This window comes from Arvicanthis niloticus, chromosome 6 (assembly GCF_011762505.2).
Source record: "Arvicanthis niloticus isolate mArvNil1 chromosome 6, mArvNil1.pat.X, whole genome shotgun sequence".
Lineage (NCBI taxonomy): Eukaryota > Metazoa > Chordata > Mammalia > Rodentia > Muridae > Arvicanthis > Arvicanthis niloticus.
Genome location: NC_047663.1, coordinates 31,353,904 through 31,379,068, shown reverse-complemented (window position 1 = coordinate 31,379,068; position 25,165 = coordinate 31,353,904). Strand labels below are relative to the sequence as shown.

The following is a 25,165-nucleotide window of genomic DNA, read 5'->3' as shown; positions in this document are numbered from 1 at the left end:
TGGTACATTTGCATAGCTGGGACCGTGTGTAAAGACAGAACACTTACTTTGGGTCATGTTTCTGAAGGTTCAGTCTGTTGTTGGAGGGAAAATATACTTGAACAGGGTAGTTCACATCGTGGAGTTCACATCCTGGTGACTGGGGAGCACTCAGGAAGCAAGCAGGTCAAGACATCTCCCAAAGGTACACCACACCAGTGACTTTTCTCAGGAAGTAAGTAGGTCAAGACACCTCCCAAAGGTACACCACACCAGCCACTTTCTCAGGAAGCAAACAGCTCAAGACATCTCCCAAAGGTACACCACACCAGCCACATTCTTCCTCCAAATAGCCTCTCCTTCTGTCTTTACCAACTCCTTTACCAAAAAGTCATTCCACTTCAAGATCACTCCATTCCTTGGGCCAGAGCCCTTAAGGTTGATGTCTCTGATTTAGAACAGCAGCAGCAGCAACTACACATACACAGAAACATACACAGGGGTGGGGTGGGGTCTTCTTTACTAACCCCCTAAGCAGTGGTTTCATTAGTGTGATAAAACTTTAAAATTTTTATAGCATCTAGATGAGTAGAAAGTAATTAATTAATTTTTGAGGGTTTGGCAAATAAATTTTATGTAACTGAGAACAACAAACAACATTTATTTATTCAAAAAACTTATTGGTTGTTTGTGAATTTCACATCATGTACCCCAATCCCACTCATCTCCCCCTCTCCTCATATCCACCCTCCACCCTTGTAACCTCCTTCCAATGAAGAAAAAAAAATCTCATTATGGAAGCTGCAGTGTGTCACAGTATGTCCCACACTATACTCTTTTGTCCACACTTCTTTGCTTGCAAATCTTCATTGCAATGAGTCATTGGTCTGGTTCAAGGCCTCTGGCTTCTGCTATACCATCAATACTGGATCCTCACTGGGACTCCTCTTGGATATCCTGTTGTCGCCCTCTGTCATGGAGATCCTGTAGTTTTGGGTCTGTAGGACTGGCCCTTCATGAATTCCCGTAGTTCATGGATAGAATAAATGCTGGGTTAGTCAATTCAAAGCCCTGGATCTGGGCCTGAGAGGTATCTGAGTTAGTGAGCTCTCAGGACCCCACATCCTTGGGGTAGGCTCATTTGAAAGCCCTATACTCAGGCTAGCCCTTCTGATTGTTGTAGTACTTGAGGGACAGGGACAGCCCTTCTGGTCTGATGTCCTTGGGGCCCATCTCTCCTGCCTGCCATGGGTAGCAAGGGGCAAAGAGTGTCATTTCTCCCTCACTCATGTCAGTGAATGGCATACAAGTGGTGGGGGCGAGCTCTCCCATGCTCATGCCCTCTGTCCGGCTTGCCCTCACCCCAGCTACCAGGGTAAATTCTACTGAACCCAGGGGACCAGGAGTGAAGGAGCTACTCTTCTGAGTGCTGCAGCTGCTGAGGATCAGGGACAATTCTCCTGTTCTCATGACTACAGGGACAGGTCTCCTACCTACTGCAGGTGGTGAGGGATGAAGCGGAGGATGGTGTCTCTCCCTTGTCCACGCCACTGCATGGGAAATGAGTGGTAGGGCCAGTTCTCCCAGGCTTGTACCCTCTGGTCAGCTCACCCACAACTCCTGAAATCTGTGAGGGCATCTTTCCCAAGTGCTATGGTTGGCTACAGGTGGGGTCAGCTCTCTCACTCTCATGCCCCCGGGGACAGCTCTCACATGATGCCCAGGCAAGGGGTGGAGCTAGTTCTGCACAGCCCTCAGACATCACCATGTCTCTGAGTGGCAGTCCAGAGCAGAACTGTCCACCTGGCCTTTGGTAGTATAGACCCCCTGCTGCTGCAGGGCCACAGACCCAGATGGTGGCACAGGCCAGTACCCCACCATGATCCCAGATGACATCACCTGGCTACTCACATCAAGCTGTTCCTCACTACCTCCGAGTCTCCAGTTCTGCCTCTCTTCATTGAGACTACATTTTTCAGTTTCTCTCTCTCTTCCATTTCTCCATCACTTACTTGTTCCTCTTAGTGGTATCCAGGATCTCTGAGTGTTTGGTCTCAGGAGGGCTATGTCTCTCTTGTACCTTATGGTGCCGGACAAAGATCATCTTGGGCATGGTCTACCTCCCTCTCTCAGACCTATGCAACACCAGACTGGTGGTCATTGCAGGCTGGCTCCCTGTCTGGGTCCCATGACATTAGTTTAAGGATTGTTCTTCACCTGGCCTGCTTGAGTGGCCCCATATGAGGGTCACTTATTTTGGGCTTATTCCCACCTGGGGCTGTGACCCCAGATCGTGTTCTTCTTGTATCCATCCTGCCCCCTTTCCTGGGAGCAGAGTGCTAGCACCATACCAGTGGTTGTCTCAGACTACTTTCCTGTCTGGGCTCCCTGATGCTGAACAAGTGGTCCGTTCAGTCTAACGTTTCTTTCAGGAAATGTTAGGATACTAGTCATCCAGTTGTTCATAGGTCAGAATACTGAGCTACTGAGCTTAGAAATAGCCTCTCTCCTCTCTGCCACCAATGTACACATGACACCACAGCCAGACCAGCAATGCCTCTAGGGGTAGCACATTTCATCAGTTTTAATGAGTGTTGTTAGGCTGGAAGCCCTGCTGAGAGCTACTTCCTAATAAACCTTCCTTTATCTACTTTTAATCTGGTCTTATCTGGCCTATACCTGTGACACTGAAGGAAACAAAAAGCCTATCAAGTTGGTGCCAAAGTCTGGGGGTGGGGTTGAACTCTTAACTCCCTGGGCGAGGCCCCTGGTCACTTGGGGACCACTCTTCTCCTTCTACCCTCCCTCTTCACCTTATATAATCAACTTTTGGCTCAGGGTAAATGATTTTCCAGCCACAGCCTAAGAGGTACCAGATTCAGGACCCCTGGCATCCCCTGTCAAGCCTCAGCCATGCCAGAGCAAGCTTGTCCATTCTGGAACAAAGACACGCCTTTGGATTCAGAGATGATCTTTCCATGTTTTCTCATCTCACCCTCTGTCCCCAGACAACCCCTCCTGCACTGTTTGACCCCAGGCTATTACATGGGACACTGAGTCATAGCTCTCGGATGTTTGTAAAAAGTTGGGAGATGAGCAACGAGAGTCTAAACCTGATTCTCAGTCACCCCTGGGGTACCTGCTATAAAATTTATCCAAATTGGGTCTGTCCCAGACTTTAAACCCCAAACACCTTTGTTCTATGGCCTGGCTTTAGTAAATGGCCACCAGAGAGCGCTCTTGATGTTAACATCCCCGTAATATTAAAATTTCTGCTGATAAGTGGGCAAATGGTCTGAACTCCAGTCTGTCCAGGATTTTTCAGGAACAGCAGTCTTGTCCCTCCCTCAGTAGCCAATAGCCTATGGTTCAGGTCTTACTAGCAAGGATGGTCATGCAAGCAAACCCCTTTGCCTCCAAGGAACCTGAGTCTCCTACTTTGACAGAGCCCCAACTATACCTGCCCCTTCTTCACTGCAAAAGACTAACCTGTTCCAGCTCCAATGGCTATTCCCAACCAGGCTGCTAACCTATCCCTCCTAAGGTATGGATGGATCATTTGTCTGCCAATTTGATTCCAAATTCCAGAGTCTAATTCTTTAGCCCACTATGTCCTCCACATGGCTCTGGCTCTTGCAAGCCACCCCCCTTCCTTTCAGTTTGCCTGAGCTCAGGTAAAGCTCCAGCTGCCCCCCTTCTCCTGGTAGCCCCCTTTCTTCTCACCCATCAGACAAGGCCACACTCATTCTCATGCAGCCCCACAAACTCTGCACAGTCCAGCTTGGGCTGGCCTGGAGTCCTCACTGCTCATGTACTGAGCACATCAGTCTCTTCAACACTCCTTAATAACTGGTCACTCCTGTCTCTCCAGGAACTACTGCTTCCTTAATCCTATGCCTGGGCCACAGCGACCTTTTCCCCTTAGGCCCATCAAGGGCTACCGTGACCATCCCCACAAACCTTCCTCCACCATCCCCATGGGTTCTAAAACTTGTTTCAGCTGCACCACTCCAACAATCCCACCTCCTCCTTACAGACATGGCAACGGAGTGTTCTCCTTCCCTTCCTAAAGAGAAATTCTCCATTCTTGTTAACCGCAGAAGCTACAGCACAACTTTTGACCTTGTGATAACAGCTCCCTCAGTCAAAGTCCTTGACAGTTTCCTAACTTATTAACCGTTTCCTGTTCTGACACTACCTGCTGCTTAAACCTAATCATACAAACTTATTATAAACTGTTAAAAATAATGAAAACGTACAAATGAATTATCATTTACCTCATAAATAAGCATACTCATTAATATGTTCATAATTATACTTATAGTCATAATTAATGACCAAATAAGCTTTATTTAGCTTTCATACATGGTCAAAAACTGAGCCCCTGGGCTGACACTCTTGGGTGGGCTGCAGAAACGCAGAGACAAGGGCTGATGACATTTTAGCCCAGAGTTCTCTACAAACAGGTGGGGGAGTTTTCTCTGTACAGGTGGGATTCAGGAAAGGAGGGCAAATTAATTAAACAACAAAAAAATAGCTAAAAACAAGCAACATTTGTCTATTTGGATATACAATAGATAGATAGATAGATAGATAGATAGATAGATAGATGATAGATGGTCCTCACATACTTCAGAGATCTGCTGAATACAGCATTTAAGACATTTAAACTTACCATGACAGATAGAGATTCCCAAATCCCAACAGTGAGTTCCCCCAAAACCCCTGCCAAGGTCTCCAAGAAGATATGGACACAACAACAATGGACTGCACCTGGATTGTGTTACAATAACCACTGGGGGAGGGGGGGCAGCCCTAGTGCTTCACCTGCTGCCAGAGCCTAGCATTGTTTAAGACAAGGTTATCTTTTCCATGTTCTTCCTCTGAGAAAAAAATTCTTCATCTTCTAGGCCTAATGGCCAAAGACTGCTTCTGCCTGTGGAGCCTTTGACATCACAGGAACCCGATGGGGGTGGCCATCTAGGTAATAGGTAAATCCTTTTTATTTTAATTGATATTTAGGCTGTTTGGGTTATACTTCCTGCTTACTCAGGTAAAATATACCCTCCTCAGGTCTCTGAGGGGTTTGCAGAGTAGATTAGTGAAAGAAGCAACATTTTACCATTCCTTGATCCAAAAGAACTCACTTTACAGTGACTACTCCCAATGATCAACCACCCATGTATTACGGTAAATAGTTGGATAGGACAAATGTAAAGTTTAGAATTTATATAAGGTCTAAGGATATGAAAGATTCTAAGAAGACACTTGAAGATCTAAAAACAAGTTTGAGGATTTAAGAAAATGTTTAAGGTCTAGTGTCAGGCCCTGGAAAGATGTCTTGGTTCTTGGGTGGGCATAGGCCTGGAACCCCGGGAGAAATGGCAGGCGTTCAGGCCACGCCCCCAGAATCCAGGCTCCTACATCCGGTCCACATCTCTCATTAACCTGCACGGTCAGTCAGGAGGACACAAGTAGAGGGCGTGACTAACAGGCCTCCGCCTAGAGGTTTCCATATTCATGAGTTATCTAAAGGGGGTGGGCATAGCTCGATTAAGTTCCTCTTCTTTCCCCCTCCCTATTTAAGCCAGTTTCCCCTGGCTTTTGGGGGGGGGGTGTGCACACCATCCAGACCCATCTACATTCGCCACGAACAATAAAGCTTTGAACTCTTGGACTCCATGTGTCTTCTGGGGCCTGCCACCAGGTTTCCAGAGTTTCTCGTATCTATTGGGACCCGCAGTCGTGTGGCCAGTGTGGAGGACTTCCTGACCCAGCCCCTGTCTGCCGCTGTGGCTGAGTGTCTGCAGCATGGAACGCCCCGCCTTGGGGCTTTGCTGCCACAGAGTTTGTTCCCACAGTCTAGGAAGATGTTTTAAGGTTGGTAGATAGAAGTTATAAAGGTTAGAGGATGTGAGAAACCTTATTGACCATGGGAAAGTGATTTACAGTATAGGGAAGGAGGGAAAAACGCTTCAGATTTTTCCCCTCACTACGCTACTGTTGGATTAAGATGTCAAAGTTCAGAGCTTGAATATTTTTCTAAAGATGATTATACTAACATATATAAATTTTATATCTTTTTGTAAACTTAAAAATATTCTTACAAGCTTCAATGGCCCTATAAAACTAGAGGGCCCTTGACCTCCCCAGGACTGGTAAGGGTGACACCTACATATTCCTGGGAAAAGGTGCAGTTACTAGTTATGAGTCTGGCTTGGTAGAGATGTACTAACTCTCCAACTACAACCTGTATCATTGTGTCACTCTACAACTTGTCTGAGAAACTCTACAAATACAACCAGGATTCATCTCCGTTCCATTCTTTCCGACAGCTTTCATTCTTCACACGGCTTGCCCGGTTCCTAGGACCGATGGTATTAATCTATTTTTTTTTTTTTAACACCCTGACTTCTTCTCGTCCTCCAGGAATGGATTCATGAGGATACTTGAGTAATAGTCAACCCAATACATCTCCACCCATACCTCCACTGAGTATGAACCCACCCACTTCCGATTCTCCTGCTCTTTGCTCTCCCTCTTCATCAGGTAGTAGCCTGTTGAGAACTGCACTAGCCCCACATTTGGGCGGCCAAAAATGTTGTAGCCTAAGCTGGAGTCCCTGTTCAGGTGCCAAAAATGTTGAGGCCCTCTCCACTCCGAGCTTGGCGGCCACTGTATCCTGGCCCAAGCTGCCGCTCCAGTCCTAGGGTAGGGGTTCAGCAAGAGAGAGAGTGAGGACTGACTTGAAGAATGGAGACCAGACAGAGTGTGATTCAATCCCGTTTATTCTTCAGTCTCTCTTCCTAGTCCAAGTCCCAAGTCTTGAGTTCCTAGTTCCTAGTGCCTCCAAGTTCAAAGTTACTTCTTCCAAGTTTTCTTCCAAGTGCCTGCTTCTCTGTCTTCTCTCTACTGTGTCTGATTCTCTGTTCTGTCTCTGCCTTTTATATGTCTCACTTCTAAGCCATGCCTCTAAGTCACACCTTTAATCATGCCCTTAGGTCTTGTCTCTAAATCTGATCTCTAAGTCACACTCTTAAGTCACGCACCTTTAATCTCACACACATTTAATCTCACACACCTTTCATCTCACACACCTTTAAGCAAGATGTTATCAGAGTGTGCTCAGCTGTTCTAGGTTATTGTGATACAAGTCTCATGTCAGGGTATATGGCTCAAGATGGCTGCAAAGCTGATAGCCGCTTTCTGCTAAAAGTCGGCCCCCAACAGTAGCCAGATCTGCATCAGCATCTGGATACCCAAAGAGGTGAGGATTTTAGACTGTAACCCCAGTTCACCCCCTGCACAAGCTGGGAAACCCCATTTTCCCTCCTTTCCCCAACCCCATCAGCCTTAAGAAAGTTCTCCTGACTGCTTGGAGAAAACGCTGGGCTAACGTGTCACTCCTCATCTCCTTGTTTCCGGCAACCCACTCAAGAGTGCCTACCCAGGGGCTCAGGTTTTGAGCATGTATGGACACAAGCACAGGTCCTACCTGACACGTCATCGCTCCTGGCCTAGACCCATAAATCACTTTGCTTTAGCCTGGATCTGAAACTTCACTGACCTCCACCTGTGAGACTGGTGAACTCACGAGAGAATTGCCTCCTAAAATACCCGCCTTTATCTACTTTTAATCTGATCTAATCTGGCCTATATATACATCACTGAGGGAGACGAAAAGCCTGTCAATTGTTACTTATAAAGGTTTTCCCTTAAAGCTTTATTTGTGTGATACCTATTCTTCTATGCAGTCTAACTTTACGTGTTTTATTATCTTTCTATCTAAAAGCTTTAAGAAAATATTCTAAACTTTGCAATTTGATGATCCCTGTCTTTTAACTAATGAATTTAATCTACCTAATCCGCTGCAATTATTGGTTAGAGAAATGCAATGTGGAGGATGTTTGTGCATTAGAAGCAATAACTCAACTCGAGGACAAGAAAGATGTTAGGATGTGGTTACTAGAACAGAAAGAGTTACTGTCTAGAAGAGAGTGGAAAGAGAAGAAGACTTATCCTGTAAAGACACTGTAAATATGATGGAAGGGGGATAATAAAGTCTGGGCTGGCAGGTGATTATTACAAAAATATGTAAGAAATAAAGCAAACATATATTGTAGATACCTGTACCAAAGGCTGTAGACACAGCTTGAGATGCAGCAGAAGACACTCCAACAATGTCAACAACAGTCAGTATAAGACTTTTACATTTGGTATCACTTCAATATGGTAGAAACAGGTCTGAAGAGAATCACTCATAGAACCCATGAGTGTAGACAGCAAGGGTGTTACCCTCAGCCACCAAAATCCTGTTTTCACAGGATGGTGACACTTATCAGTGGGAATGACATCCAAGCATCTGCCATGTGCCAGCAACTCCAGACGCTGCCTGTCTGTGAACTTCTGTGGAATGATCCACCTTCTCTAAAATATTTACTTGACACCTCAGAAAATACTCAACTGCCCAGCACCATGTGTAGTTTTCATAAGTATAAGAGCAAAGGCCATCTTAGATAATGTTCTGGAAAAATATCTATAATTTTAGGAGAAATGAATAGGAGAAAGATCTCACTTTAAGAGAACAGAGACTGACTTCCCCTTATTTACATGTGGACAGAGGAAATGGTCTCTCACGGTGATAAGAGTCAGGCAGGCACTTGTTCATGGCCTCTTCTGTTAAAACCAAATTTATGAGCAGGAAGACATAATGACTGAAAATTTACAAGAATTATGAGACAAGAATTGAGTGGTGTGTTCTACAGTTTTTATGCCTTCTATCCCTAATAAATCTATACTGCCCAATTGCTACTCTTGTCCCTGGGAACTGAGTAGTGTTGCTATGATACCTCCCCTGCATCAGCAGACTGAATGGAGGAGCTTAATGTTGCTCTGCTGTCAGCAGGGGTCGAAACAGCAAACACACAGCTCCATTCCATAAAAAGTTTCCCCACTCTAGTCTAATGCCTTCCAAAAGGAAAATGTGCTGTGAAGGCCAGAATTCATGTCACTGTGGGCACCCCAGGCTGTGTTCAGAGTTTTGCCAACTCCATATAGAAGGTCAAAGAGTTTGCTCAGCTGGCAAACTCTTCTTTGTAAAGCTGTTAGGATTTTCAAAGCCTCCATGAGCACACAGAAAGCAGAGGTAGACGGAATGATTAATAAATTAGCTAGATGACCAAGACATCTTCAGGCATGTGAAGACTTAGTATGCAAATTACATTTTCATCTTGAATCGTAACTCAAAATGCTCACTTGATTTTAATGAGATACACAAACATTATGCTTGAGCTGTAATTTATTACATTCCTGAACTTTGTTTTGGGATACATTTTGTGGGATACATGCAGGCAGTATAAAATCTTTTAGTTGAGGACATTGCTGTTGAACTAGTAGGCTGTGATTTTAATTTTTTTTTAGTATGTCCTTGCATTTTTAAAAATTCTTTTATATACACATTACTTTCTTTCTTTATATTTTGACTTGGGCAGATTGCTTTTTCTTTTCCAGTGCACAGATCTCCTATCTGTGGAGAAACACTTGAATTTATCTTATGGTTACTGCCCATTTCAAGAGAATAGAGAATATATATATATTGCACTGTTCAATCACTAGCATTCAGAAAATATCCAGGAGGCAGGATCGTGTAGTGTTTAGGACTTCAGACTCCTGATTAGGGTATTCTGAGGCTCACACTCAGGTTCTCCTACAGACTAGCTATCCCATCCTCTTTCCTAGTAAAAGCTAGTAAAGACAATAAGAAAACCAGTTTTGAGATAAAGACCATATTTATGGAGTACATTTAAGATTTTAAAATTTGTGGGGGCAGAAACAGATTCAGAGAAATTTTGGCCTCTTATTTATCTGCTTGCTTTTTTAAAAAAAATCACATTACATCCTGATCACTGCCCCTCCCCATTCCCAGCCCCCCTCCCACAGTCCCTCCCCTCTTCTCTGAGAGAGTGGAGGCTCCCCCCCCCTTGGTATTTCTACCAACCTAGTATATCAAGTATCTGCAGGGCTTCTCCTCCCACTGAGGCCAGACAAGACAGGCTAGTAGGAGGATGGATTCCACAGACAGGCAATAGCTTTAAGGATAGCCTTTGCTCCAGTTGTTTGGGACCCACATGAAAAATCAAGCTACACATCTGCTACATATGTGCATGGAGCCAAGGTCCAGCCCATGTATGCTCTTTGGTTAATGGTTCATTCTCTGAGATTTTCCCAAGGGTTCAGGTTAGTTGACTGTTGGTCTTCCTGTGAAGTTCCTATCCCTTTCAAGGTTCTCAATCCTTTTCCCAACTCTCCCATAAAAGAGACCCCAGGCTCCATCCAAAATTTGACTGAGAGTCTTTACATGTGTCTTGATCAGCTCCTAGGTGGAGCCTCTCAGAGGACATTCATGCTAGGCTCCTGTCTGTTAGCATAACAGAGTATCATTGATAGTATTAGGGGTTATATGTACTCACTAATCAGTGAATATTAGCCAAAATCAGAATACCCAGGAAACAATCCACAGAACTCAAGAAGGTTAACAAGCTGAAGGGCCCAAGTGATGTTGCTTTAATCCCACTTGGGAGGGAGAAGAACACAATCATAGGGGGCAAAGGGAGGGAGGGATCTGGGTGGGAGAAGGGGCAGGGAGAGGAAGAGGGGAACATGATCAGGCATTGAGGGAAGAACAGGAATGAAGCCCTAAGGACCAGCAGAATGAATGGAAGGGGCAACCTGGGGAGGTAGAAGGTGGGGTAACCCTCTAGAATGTACCAGAGACCTGGGAGATGAAAGACTCTCAGGACTCAAAGGGAGGGACCTTAGATGAAATGCCCAACAGTGGGGAGAGGGAACTTATAGAGTCCACCTCCAGTAGAAAGACAGGGCATCAATTGGAGGGATAGGGTTGCCATCCCACAGTCAAAAACTCTGACCCAGAGTTGTTTCTGTCTAAAAGAACTGCAGAGACAAAAATGAAAAAGAGCCTGAGGGAAAGAAGGTCCAGTGACAAACCAAAACTGGGATCCATCTCAAGGGGAGGCTCCAAGGGCTGACACTATTACTGATGCTATGGAGTGCTTATAGACAGGAGCCTAGCATGGCTGCCCACTGAGAGGCCCAACAAGCAGCTGTTCAAGACAGATGCAGATCTTACACCCAACCAATGGACTAAAGTCAGATAACCCCGTGGTTGAATTCAGGGAAAGGCTGGAACAAGCTGAGGAGAAGGGCAACAACCCCATAGGAAGACCAGCAGTCTCAACTAACCTGGACTCCCGGATCTCTAGACACTGAGTCACCAACCAAGCAGCATATACTAGCTGATATGAGGCCCCTGACACATATACAGCAGAGGACTGTCTGGTCTGGACTCAGTGAGAGAAGATGCACCTAACTCTTGAGAGACTTGCAGACCCTTAGAATAAAACATACATTATTATTTGGGGGAACACAAACTTTAGGAATCTTCCCATTTTCTTTTCACATCACACAAAGCCTTTCCAAGAGTCTGGGAATGGGCATCAAGTTCCTCAAAACCACTCAGAGTGTTTTTTTTTTAATTATTATTTCCAAAAGACAAAGGCTTATATAAAATTGTAGCCGCCTGTGGCTATAGACCAACTGGGTTCACCTGAAAGTGGGGCTGGAGATGAAGAAAGGGATGGAAGGCAAGAGAAAGATGAAGCTAAGACAAAGTTCTTTGATCAAGGCTCAAAGTTTAATATTTGGCTCTTCAATTTAAAGGGAAAGCCCCACTGAACCCCTTCTCGTTTCAGCCAGAGATGGGTGGGGGAACCCATCCTTAGTCACAGCCAGAGATATCTCAAGGCAAGTTCAGTGGGCAGTTTATTCTTCTAAGTTCCTGTAGCAGGCTGTACATGCAGCCAAGGTGGGTAACTCCACCTAGGTCCTATTATTTGGTCTATTGTGGTAAACAAGGTCTTTCAGGCCTGCTGAAGGCTGGGGGAGGGCACACAAAATGATAAGAAAAAATGAAGTATGAATCATAGGCATATCCAAATCATACGATGAAGTAAAGAAACATAGAGGACAAACATGAGAAACTATGACAGCTCACCAAAATCAAAATGAACTGGAAGTCAAGGAATGATATCTAAATTTCCTGGTATCAAAATGAAAAAGAAGTTAAAAATTCATGTTGAACTAAATAGGCACTTCACTGAATTACTAATAAAAAATTACTATACACAAGTTTAATTTTTAAAAAGAAGTTTAGTTAAGTGTGTAGAAAGCCTTACAGTATTCATTACTTTTAAACTAGTAACAACCAGGTATTTATATTCAACATTTTTACACCACTACCTTTTACTAATTGCCCAAAAACATTTGTACTAATTGTATAGGACCCAGATGCAAAAATATCACCACTTATTAATCAATGCTACTATTTGTCCTATGCTAGTAATTAGAGAAATATATATTCTAATAATTATAATTAGAAATCCAGTAAACAGTTTCCTACATGAACCATTGGCACCCAGCTTCATTTCAGATATTGAAATCTCAGTGCTTTTCTTCCTAGTCTATCTGCAAAGGTAATGTATGCATATTTTTCTTAAAATTTAGGATACTCTGAATACTCTACTCCTTTCTCAATATAATAATCATTTAAAATACTTTGTTAAAATATACCAAGAAGTATAAAAATATAAATAAAATACCTATGTAAACACTCATTCAAAACATGATTTTAATAACTTTTTAGTCATTTATTAATTTCATGCCTTATAACTATCTTAAATGATAGATTATTTTTCATTTTAGTGTTACTAATTATTACTTGCTCTTGTCTTTTCTTACTAAGTCTTTATTTCATTCTACTACTTTACTTTGAAAACTTTCAAATATACATAGAAGTGAGAATGCATTCATTACCAAGATTTGGTAACAAATATCAAGTGATTTGACTATAATTGATTGTTTGGCCCCATTTCGGCCCTGGTTTGGGCCTTGTGGACAAACTGGAGCCTGGCTCGAGTTTCTGAGGCTTTGTGGGAGAGCCTAAGCCTGGCTCGAGTTTTGAGACCTGTTTCAGTCACTTCCATACCCCTGGTGACTCAGCAAGACCTGTTTGGCCCTGCCTCTGCCCCGCCAAGCCATTGCTAATGTAGAGCTTTGCCATTGGCCCTGTCAGTCACCCTATACCCTCCATTATCCTTTCTCGTCTCCTATGTCATCTCATCCTACCAAAAATCCCCCTCCCCACGCTCCAAGTTTATATAAGCAAGAGGCTGATGCAATAAAGTTGAGTTCCTGCTTCGACCAGACTCCCAGCCTGTGTGTTTCTTTTGGGCTGTCGACACTCACCATACTGCTCAGCCCCGGAGAAGAGGCCTGGTGGGACCGGGACCTCTCTCCTCTTGCCTAGACTTGCCAGTAAGGAGCAGACAACTGATCACATTGATCACTTCCTCTCTCTTGTTAAGGGGTTGAAACAGTCCAGTTTTCTAGGCCTGGTGAATGGTTGCAGGATATTTGATCACACTGTGAACCCTAAGAGTGTGTTATTTACTGGAAAAAAAAAATCTGTTCTAGTTATGGTGTGTCTCAGCCCTCAGCACACACCTTTAATCCCTCTGACTGGAATACAGACAAACCCTTAGTACACACCTTTAATAGCAAACAATGAAGGTAAAGTTAGTTTGGAGAAGGAAACACCCATGTTTAAAAGTGATGTCTAATTGTGTGGCAGACAAAGTGATGAATTGGAGAAAGATTTGACAGAAGAGGATACACCCAACTCTCATGAGAAGAGAGAGAAGAAAGGGAAGCTACTTAAGGGACAGTGAGGAGAAGGGAGGCAGTTTTACAGGGAGAGTTTTACAGAGACAGGTTGAAGAGCAAACAAGCTAGCCACAGGTGAGACAGAATGAGTCAGAGAATGAGAAGGGGCCGGAAGATTAGAATAGATTGCCAAAGTTAGTATGAAGCAAAACAGAGCAGAAAATCAGAGCCAGAGAAAGAAGCCATCTTGAATTAGTTAGCTTGGAGAGGTGTTTGAGCCAGAACAACTGAGTTGAATCAGCTAACCAGAGCTCAGAAAGAACTAGAAAGGGTGAGTTTCTTCAGAAGTAAGTCTCTGAGGATGAAAACATTCTAGGCCTTAGACTGTGTAGAGGACAGAAACTACCAGGCCTAGGCCTAGGCCTAGGCCTAGGCTAGCAGATTGAAGTAGTCATCTACACGATGACAATTTGTAAAAGAGAATAAAAAAATACTCTTACAGTGAACTGGTACAGTGCTCATTTGTTACATTGTGAATAGATTTAAGGGTCAGAAAGTGATGGAGTCTCTCTTCCTGTGTGTGTGTGCTCGTTCTTTTATAGTGGTGAGCACATTTGTGGGAGTTTACATTCATATGTGTGTATATGAAGACTTGATGTTGATGTCAGCAATCATTTTTGATTGTTCATTTACCTTATTGATTGAGACAGTGTCTCTCAATCAAATACAGACCTCCCCAGTATGGCTACTTTTGCTATCCAGCTTTTTCTGGATAGCGAGGTCTCAGCCTGCCAAGGCTAGAATTATAGAAAAGCCACCTCACCCACCTGACATTTACCTGGGTTTCTGGGGATCTGAACTCTGCTCCTCCAGCTTGTGCAGTAGGCAGTTTAACTTCTGAGGCATCTCTCCAGTCCCAGGAAGAATATTTTATGAGCTCCTTTTGCACATTTTAAGCTACCAGAATTCTTTTTAAATTCTGTACAAGTCCAGCCTTATTGTCTGGAGAGCAAAATACTTCACTTAAACAAGAGGTTGGGGGTGGTTTTCAAAACACCTTCTTTTCAGCATTGATCCAAGAAAGCTAGAAACAAATGAATCCCTTGCCACTGAAGGACTAGAAGAGGAGAATTTTGAAACTTGTGCAGAGAAGTTTGGAGAGGACTCTAAAGGATTGTGGTTTTCAACTTTTTCTTAACTCTGGAGCCCCTTGCTAAAATAAAAGTTGATAACAGCATGGTTGGAAAATATTGAAAATAGATTTTTTTCATACAGTATATTTTGAACAGTTTTCGCTCTCCAAGTCTTTCCTGGGTCCTCCCCAATTTCCCACCCACTCAAATCAACACCCTATTTTCTATCACTAGAATATATATATATGCATCTAAAGTACATGTTTAATAATAATAATAATAGAATAAACTAAGATAAAATAAAAACAAACAGCAAAATAGGACAAAACAAACAGAAAAAAAAGATCCAAAGAAAAGGGACAAGAAACACACATAAGACACAGAGACATCTGTTCCCCCACACAGAAATCTCATAAAACCACAAAATTGGAAACCACAATACAGGCACAAAGATCCAGCAATGTTAAAAAGCAAGAAAGCAAACAAACAAACAGACTGACAGACAAGAAAATGCTCTGACAAAGGATTATGAGACAAAGAACTTTCAAAAATTGCCATTGAGTTGTCTTGTGTTGTTCATCTGCTGCTGGGCACAGAACCTGCCCTTAAGAGTAACTTTTGCAGGCAAAACACCAATGCACATGAGAGAGAGAGAGAGAGAGAGAGAGAGAGAGAGAGAGAGAGAGAGAGAGAGAGAGAGAGCCATTGGTTTGCATGCCATTAAGACTCTACTGGAGAAAACTAAGTTTTCATTTGAGAAAAGTTATCAGTCTGAGATACTTTCTGGGTTAGGGATGGGGACTTAGAGCCACCTCTGCTCTCAGCTGGGGAATCTTGATGGCCCTGTGCATGCTGCCACGGTCTCTGTGAGTTCATTGGTGTGTTGGTCCTGTTATGTTTAGAGGGCCTTGTTTGCTTGTTCTCCATCCCCTCTGCCTCTCGGATATCTGTCTCCATTTCTTCAGGGTTTCCTGAGCCTTGGGGCAAGGGATAGAAACACCCCTTTTAGGACTGAGTGTTCCCAGGTCTCATAAAACTTCAGCATATTGACCATTAATTAGCAATTGGTAGAAAGCCCTTAACGTGTATTAAATCTGTGTTCTGCTCAATATTTGTTTTATTGCAATCTGTGTCTTTCAAGAGTCTTCATTGGCCAATATTTGGAAGTTATTTGACTATCATAAATGCAATCTGTGTTTATTATAGAGAACTTGAGGCTGAAAGAAAAAAAAAATCACATTGCGTAGCCGTAACTCCGTCTAACCATTTATTTATACAAGCCTATCAGCATATGTCTGCTTTCAAAGCCTTGATGATAATTTCAGAAACATAATTTTGGGTCTTTTCTTATTTGAAACTTTATTATCAAGATAGCATGAGCTTTAAGATATGGATTTACACTATTAGTGGTGATTTTCTCTCTCTAGTGCTGTATACATAGAATTCTCCAATTACTGTCTTAATGGGCCAAATGTCTTTGTATATACTTAAGGATAGCTTACCAGGTTAAAAAACAAGACTTTTTCTTTTTGAAATATTATATGACAAAACAAATCCTCTAAAATCCATACATATCTGTATACCCAAAGGCTCTATGAGGGGACCAATGAAAAAAAGGTGAGCTTTTCATTGGTTTGATGGGTGACAGAGATGAAAGTGAAGTGGCCGAGTAGGATGAAAATGTCCAATCCCTCTGCTTGTTTCTTTGCCTGTCCCATAGGATAGATGGCTTGTAAATCTAGCTGCTTAGAACAGGATTCGAGCAAAGAAGTAAATATTTTTCCAGTGGCAAAGAAGTAAATATTTTAGATTTAACAGACTGTATAGTCAGGTAACTAACTATTTAACTTTGTCATTATGAAGAAGAAGTAGCTATAGATGACATAGACAAATAGGCTTAGGTGTGTTTCAAATAAATCTTTATCCATAAAAAGGAAAAGTGGGCTGGGTTTGACCGGGAACTATAGTTTGCTGACCCATGACTTCTATCTAGTCCAAGGTATCAAGTGGGGTCAGGGTTCACCAGCAGTCAGGTTATGCTGGTTAAAAAGGTTGTACACATTGATTTTATGTCTTATAACCTTACCGAATTCATTTATTACTCAAAACAGGACTGCTTTCTCTTGTATTAGATTGCTCTGTCTGCTTAACCCTTCCTGGTCTTTTAAACTACTGAGAGAGTCCACTAATGGGGCGTGTCATCTTTTTTCTTCCTTCACCATTTAAAGATTGGTCATTGCTCTGGGAAAGGTGCTTAAAACTGGATGCAGGTTTCCATGTGAGGAGCAAGTGACCATGCATAGGCTTGAATCTCTTCCTCTTTTTCAGAATCCATTGCACTTACCAGGCATCTTTAAAGAGTGCTGGGCAAGGCTCAGCTAATATTAAAGAGGACTGTTTCTTAGTTACTGTTGCAATTTTCCTCTGATTCAAGCTCATCTGGAGATCTTGGTTTTGTAAAACAATAGAGCACAGAGCATGATTTGGGAAATTTTGGGTCCTGTAATTGAACACCAATTAAAATTGACTTCTACTATTTTTTTTCAGGAGCACTGATTTTTTTTTTTTTTTTTTTTTTGTATGCCTTGTCATTTGGCAAAATGGCGATTTATACTACAAACTATGAATAAGTTCTTATTTTTATTTATTTTTTAAAAACACTACTCGAGTGTCTTTCTACATGTGACTGTCATTCAGAGGACTGTACTGAGAGGTGGCAGGAGGCCAGATGGCCTAATCTGATTGCAGGATCAGGGCTTTGGGCTGGTCTCCTGGGATCTTCTGAGAGGAAAGTCTAATGAAAAATAGATTAGATTTTTACGAAGTGCAGCTTCAGGTGTCAAATGCTTACACTGCACCGTTTCCTATCCTCATTACAATTACTGCCGTAAGAATTGATCCACATTACACGTTTGTAAGTTCCTCTTTGCAATTTTAGCAGGAAATAAAGCAAAAAAGGCCACAGATGGCATTAACTGTGCAGCACAGGGAAACACAGGATTCTGTACGGGCGAGGCTCCTTTTTCTGCCCAGGCAATCTGTGTGGGGAAGAGCCTTATAAAACCTCATTTTCTTAGTTGGAAAACTCTTAGCATGCAAAGTGGAAGATAGGCCCTGTTCAGAGAGGAGGCTCATCAATGCAAAGTGGCAGAATAATTCGTATATCAAAAATGATTTAAGTATTGTGCTTGGATGCATTGTGAGAGGAAATTCACTAACTAATAACACTAGTTAAGAGGGCAAAAACCCCAAAGGGCAAAAGAACCATATTATTACCAGTTAAATATCTTACAAAAACATGTTTGTATTAAAATATTAGAATGATGCTGTCTCCAAGGGAGTAATTTATAAACGAGTAATATGAGAGAGAGAATAGGGAGATTTTCTTATTTCTGCTCTGCCCCCTACATTCTTCAGAAGATCATGAAATCGCAAAATCACAAAGGTCAAGGGTCAGTAATGACTGAAATGTGAGCCTTCTAACTGTCTTTGAATCTCTCAGGTCATTCATTGTTCTTTCTTTGCATCATGATGCCTTGAAGAATAAATGGTTCTGGACTTATTTATCATCTAGAGGTGAACTTTGCAGTAATGGTCTCAGGCAGCATTTTATTACCCGTGTTCTGAAGGGTTCTTGTCTTAAGTGATGATCCATGAGACACGAGCTTTTCTGCTTTCTAAGTTGGTTCTAGCCCATGTTCATATTCTAAAGGTCCTGGAAAGTCTTGTGTTAAAAAGATTGTTTAGCTACCTGTAGTCTATTGTTTCTATTGTTTCTGGTAATATTTTTTCCCACTATCACTTTTTTTTTTTTTTTTTGGTGTGTGCTAACCAGATGTTACAGAACTTAATCTGACAACACTGACTTGGGTAAAGCTGTTAACTTCCTCTTGACCCATTAACCAGTACTTTCCTTGATTAAGATGTCAGTTATGACCCTGATCAACATTCTCTGTCACAGAAAGAAAAGCAAACTGGCCTATTGTCTGACTTGTAATGCTATTTTAAGAATACTTTTAGCCTCACTATGGCTCTGTGTATAGATGTTATTCTCCTTATTTTGTACAGCGAACCAGAGATTTTGAGAGACAAAGTGGTCTTTCCCTGAGGATTAGTAAATTAATGACTGTGAAAGAGATAACTAACTTCCAGGAGCTAAACTGGAATGTGAGACTTCACTGGATGCAAACAGTTTCCAGGAAAACCAGCCTAGATTGAGCACATGAACTTTTATTCCTTTCATGCCTATAAAAACATAAGGCAGCCATCTTGGTACTCTTCTACTGAGACTACACATGGCTTCAGAGTCCTCTCTCATGCTGTGCATGGAGGCAGATTACACCAAGTCATGGACAGCGGTATGTACATGTATGTATGCATTGTGGGGAAGTTTTCTTTTCTTCTCTCTATGGTTTATGAACACATGGGGTCTGTCATCTACTGTGTATTATGGCTGCTAGAAGGGGGCTGCCCTGAAATGTGGTCTTATGATCTAAGCTTTAAGCTGATATTCAGTGATGATTCAGAAATAAGCTGACATTTGAGTTTTTTACCTATCTCCCATTTGTGATTCAAATTTATTTTTCCCCTAATTCCCCAGTCTGTTTAATCCAGATCACTCTTTTTCTTACAATTCAATTTTGGGGTTACTTGTCACCCCTTTAATTCCTTGATTTATCTTACCCATTCCTCCTGATAATGAAGACACCCAAACCTATACTCTTAACTCCCAAATTCTGATAATGGGTTTCCATCCATGCACTAGACCAGAGGTTGCAGGTAGATGACCCAGAAGTATTTTAACTTAATTTTATGTAGTAGGACTTAAAGTTTTTGAGTCAGTCTCTCTTAAATACTGTGATCTTTACATTAAAAAAAATCAACTTATGCTTCTCTTGACCACGAATGGCAAACTAAAGCTTAGCAATAGGCACTGTGTATCCTGTTGGATGTGACTTCACCAAGTTTTTAATTGCTCTTCTTAAGCCTGGCTTCATTTATTGTTCCTTCCCTCTCACTATCATCAGCACTGGACTGGGTGTTTCCATTCACACACTGTTAGGTTCAACACCTAACATGAAGAAGATCATCGGTCTAACCCAGCCTCTATACTTTCTATCTCGATCAACTTCTACTAACTGCCTCCTTCCTTTGTCTCCTTGTATACCCAGCAACCAACTTCTGCGAGCTTTTTATTCTCTGGACTTTGCATCAAAATGTCTCTGTTTACAACACATTTCTGCTTACACCACTGGATTAGTCTTCAACATTGTGAAGCTTTACGTTTTGCATAAACATAATCCATCTCATACACTTCTATCTGTTTAGTAATCCTTCAGAAAGTAATAGTCACATTATACCACTTTTCTCTTGAAAAATTATCAGTTGCTTTCTAGTCCCTGGTGATTAAAATGTAAACTCCCTCATTATCTTGTTAATTATGACCTTGCTTATTCTGGCTCCAATCTTCCTTTCTTGACTGATTTCCTTTCTTCCCAGATACACTGTTATGGACTTTGGCTTTCTTGATTGCTCTTTTAGTCTGGGAAATCCCCAGCTCCTTATATATTTTAATAATTTAAATTTTAGTTCTTCCGTAATATTTGGTCAGTGGCCATACTTTTCTAGGCCTGTACTGATCAGTCCATGATTTCACATGTACATATTTTTCCCTAATTAAATTATATTTCCTCTAATTTAAAGCTCTCAAAAAATGTAACTGTAAGAGTAATGTGAGCTTTGCAAACAATACAGATTCTTAGTATTGGAAAACTCAGTGAATCATATCTTTATGGAATGCCAGGTGTGAGACACCATCTTATGGGACAGAGCACACTGATATTCTTTTCACATATTTCACCTACTGGTGCTTTGGTGTGTGTGTGTGCGCGCGTGTGTGTGTGTGTGTGTGTGGTGTATTATAATACAGCCTACAACACTATATTGTTTCAGGATAGTAATAGGTCCTATCTTTGTATTGCCTACATTTTTTTTAGTAAGCTATTTGCATACAATAGATACTTAAGTAGATTAATAAGTACATAGTGCAGGTTTCCAGACAGCTAAGGTATTTGTTTATTTGTTTGTTGATTTAGACAAAGCCTCATGCATTCCAGCTGACCTCAAATTTGCTATGTAGCTGACTATCACCAAGAAAAAATCCACCCTCTTGCCTCCTCCTCCTCCTCCTCCTCCTCGGTGCTGGGGATTCAGGTGTGGACTATCATTTTCAATTTGTGTGGTGCTTAGGATTTAACCCAGGCCTTTGGACATGCTAGAAAAGCAAGACTATGGAAAGAACACTGTAAAATACTATCTCACTTGTCCTTGCTCCATTTTATGAACGTATCTTCATTCGTCCTCTGATTCCTCTATTTGGCCAAGACTGTTCTTTCTAGGATTAGTCTCAGGTTGCAACATCTTCCAGGAAACAGCAATGCAGTTAGTCTTGTGCCAGTGTTTCTTATCTCTAGGAAAACGCATACCTGAACCGATTCAGACTCACTGTTTTTGTGTGGGGGAAGGGAAGTATCATTGGCTGCCAGAGAATCAGAAAGCACAGAGGATGATATGAAAATCATGACTATAGAATGATCTTCCTCATCAAATTGCCCTTGGTGATTTGTTCTTACAATTGTTCGTGGTGATTTATTCAACTTCAAGTGTCTCCTACATTTTCCAGAGAAGGATAAGGCCAAATTACCTGCTGGTGCCTAATCTTTCAGCAGGATTACTTAAGAGAACACTTTGGGGCCACTTTTCTGCTTTGATGGTATGATGGTCCATTCACCATGTAACAATGGTGAGATGATTGTCATTTAGGGGCTCCATCTTAGCTGCACAATGGTTTCTGATTATGATAAGACCACGATTGTTGCTGATTAGAGTAATGCACTGTGGCTGACTGGCTGTGCCCCGTATCTTCTTAGGAAAAGGTGGCACCTGTAAAAATTAATAATGCATGAGGCAAAATCTCTGAGACAGCATTTCTGGTCAGGCCAGAAGGAAAGATAGAATCAAACTTTCTCAATCTCCAAGTGTCTTGATCTATTCATACCAAAGAGTTTGTATTGAGCACCTGTGTTGTGCTTTTCACTGTGGCAACAGCTGTTACGGATCAGACAAGATAAATATAAGGCATCATTCCTACCCTCCAGTAGTTTATAATCACATTGGATGAGACAAGACACTTAAATAGATACAATTAAAAGGCAAGGCAAAGCATCCTGCAGCAGGCTGCAAAGTATGCTATGTAATTAGAGTTCGTGATTGTGTTTGAAGAGAGAAAGGATCCAGGAGGCTTGGACTCATGCCTGGGTCTTGGTTTTTTTTTTTTTTTTTTTTGTTTGTTTGTTTGTTTATTGTTTTATTCTGGGAGTAGAGGGAAAGACATAATTAAGAATCAAGACCATTCACAAAGCTGTTTCTCTTTCTCTATGTCTAAGGAAGTTGAAAACCATGGAAATCCAAGCAGTTTTAAGGATGCCTTGAATAATTCCTAGTGTGTTATGTTCACTATCTCATAGGTGCCAGACCATGGAGGACCTCTTCCCAACAATGCTATCTCAATTTGCATTCCAGAGTGATGTTATTTACCTTTGGGCCGTTAGTTATCTTCATCAGCATCAGCCCCTGAACCTTCTATCTGTGGCGTTTGCTTTCCTGTACTTGGCCGATGCTCTTCGTGAGTGTTCCTCTCTCTGCAGTGATCTATGGTGTTCAAGAAAAGATTTTTAAATTGACAGGCTGAATGTTCTCAGCACCCAGGAGAGTTTATTAAACCCACAGCCAATGGACGTAGTTTATGCCAATGCCTTTAAAAGGATGAGAGTCCGAGACGCTGCAGGGCATTGGATTGTGTTAGCACTGAAAAGTGAGATGGGATTTTTTTGAGCAGTGTGAAATGGACGTTCTGTTCTGTAGTCGTCAGTGTGTGTTAGGAAGGAAGAGATCATAACCCTGGAAGGGTGGAGAAGAAAATGGAGTGGGAACAGAGACACATTTATGTAGGTGGTAGTTGCCAGTGTCTTTTGGAGTCTGTTCTTAAGAGTCAGGCAAGGAAGCAGGATTCTTCTGGAAGGAAAATCTTCCTACAGAGGGGGACTTGGGGCCCCTCTCATTTTTTTCCTATTTTAAGGGATTAGAAACAAGCTTTAAATGAAATAATTATAACCTCTTGGATTATTTACAGATGCTACAAGCAAGGTTCGACCAGATGGTTCCCAAGCTCCCTTTCTGCTCTTGATTTTGAGATTCTATGCCTCCCAAGAAAGCAGGCTGTGTTTAATTTAAACATAGTTGAAGCATAGACTCTGTTGAGCAACCTACACTGTTGGCCAAGCAGCTGAGACAGCAATGTAGTGACTTGTGTGAAATGCACATTTCCCAGCATGGTATCCGGATTGCATTCCCACACTTCTTTATCCATCTGTTCCTTCAAATCTCCTCATGACCTCTGATGGGAAGCAGACCAGGATCCAAAGATAAATGTAGACATGGCCAACAACTTAACAGTCGAACAACACAAGGACATCCCACATGTAATGTGGAAAGGAAAGAGTGAGAGAAGATGCTTGAATTGTACTTGGAGGCGAGGTAGAGATACTTCCAGAACAGTACTGTTTTGCTGCCTCCTGAGAGTTTCCTGGGAAAAATGAGCAAGGACCTACAGATTACATATGATAGGACTTTAAAGGTATCATCAAACTCCTATTGTGTTAGAGAAATTTGTCTTTGCAAATTTTACCTAATGTCATGTGCTACGATTGAATACACCTGTCATAATAATTATAAACTTGACTAGAAAAGTGCTTCAAAGGTTTAATGGCTTTATTTGGTAGTCATCTGAAGTAGCCACCTAAGAAAATATTATATGTGTCCCATTAACATGGGCTTTGAATCTGCACTCCTGTGGCTACAAATATGTTAACAGATTTCCCAAGTACTTGACTTTGTCAAAGACTCTTGACATTTTCCTGTTCATCCATCAGATGGGGAGAATGATACTATTTCGCTTCACAATGTTTCAGTGAGGATCAGACTGTCATGTGTACAAACGTCCTTCATAGATAGTATCTTACAGCATGCCATACTTGCAGAGAAATATCAAGCAAAGCCTCTTAGGGAATTTCCTCCTATTTGTCTTTTTAAGCTACTTTTTATGTAAAGTTAAATGATCACTTAAGAGTAGCAGATCATGCCTAGCTATCTCCTTTCTTTTCTACATAAATTACTGGCCCACTCTCTCTCCGCTTCTTCTTGCCCTGTAACAAACTACAGGCCTAATTAGTTCACTCCCTTGTCAAGACTTACTGTCACGTAAGATTCACTGTGATCTGGGAGACATTGTAGGAATTGAGTTACTGTGGTCAGAATGTTAGGAAGTAGGAAACTCGATGTAATTAGAGGACGTGGGGAATTCAGAAGTGATTAGAGGAGCTCAAACTCAGATCCAGCTAGAACACATCAGGGAGATGTGCGGTGGAAATTCCGGCTTGATGGTTGGTTATGAACTTTGAAGCCTGAAAAAGGATTCCTAGGAGAATTTACTTCAGCCACATCCCTTCCCCTCATTGTAAGTGATGCTGCAGTGACTGTGGCCAGGAGACAACCAAAGCTCCAGAACTGAGGCCTCTCAGCCGGAAGAACTTCTTAGCTATTTTTCCTCATCTTCCTTCTTGATATTTTAGTGGTTAGTGTCCAGCGTACTCTGGATCTCTTCATAATCTAGCTTAAAATTGCTCTATGTTATTTTGAGAACACTACTTGGGGTTCATATTGTTCAATCAAGGATTTGACTGTATTATCCATGAATGTGGTTATTTGTGTACTGTTAGAGTATCATAACTCGAAAAGTTGGCCTCTAACGATGCATATTTGTATGGCTTATAAATTAAGTAAATTTAGCTAAAAGAGGATTAGAAAGCCTGGGTTTTGGTGTTAGTGTCTTCACCGGCTAAGAGAATGTCAACTTGTCATCACTTTATATTTTGAATTTCAAATTATTTTTCTGCAGAGTAGTGATAAAGCTACTATGGTTTTTGAATAAGGACAGCCACCAAAGGCTCATATATTTGATCATGTGATTCCCAGTTGCTGGACAGTTTAGGACAGATTAGGAGGCATTGCCTTGTTGGAGGAATTATATCCCTGGGAATGGCCTTTGAGATTTCAAAAGCCTGTGCCAGGCCCAGGTTTGCTCTCACTTTGCTTCCACCTTGTGGGTAAGATGCAAGCTCTCGGCTATTTCTCCAGTGCCATGTTTGCTCCGTGATACTTGACTTGGTGACCATAAACTAAACTGAAAGCAAACC

At 41.9% G+C, this 25,165-nt stretch overlaps 1 non-coding gene across 1 annotated transcript; it reads right to left on the bottom strand.

Moving 5' to 3' along the window:
- Window positions 1-2,413: 2,413 nt before the first annotated feature.
- Window positions 2,414-2,549, bottom strand: LOC117712205 (small nucleolar RNA SNORA17). The gene has a single exon (XR_004607267.1). It is a non-coding gene; the product is annotated as a small nucleolar RNA SNORA17 (small nucleolar RNA).
- Window positions 2,550-25,165: the final 22,616 nt, after the last annotated feature.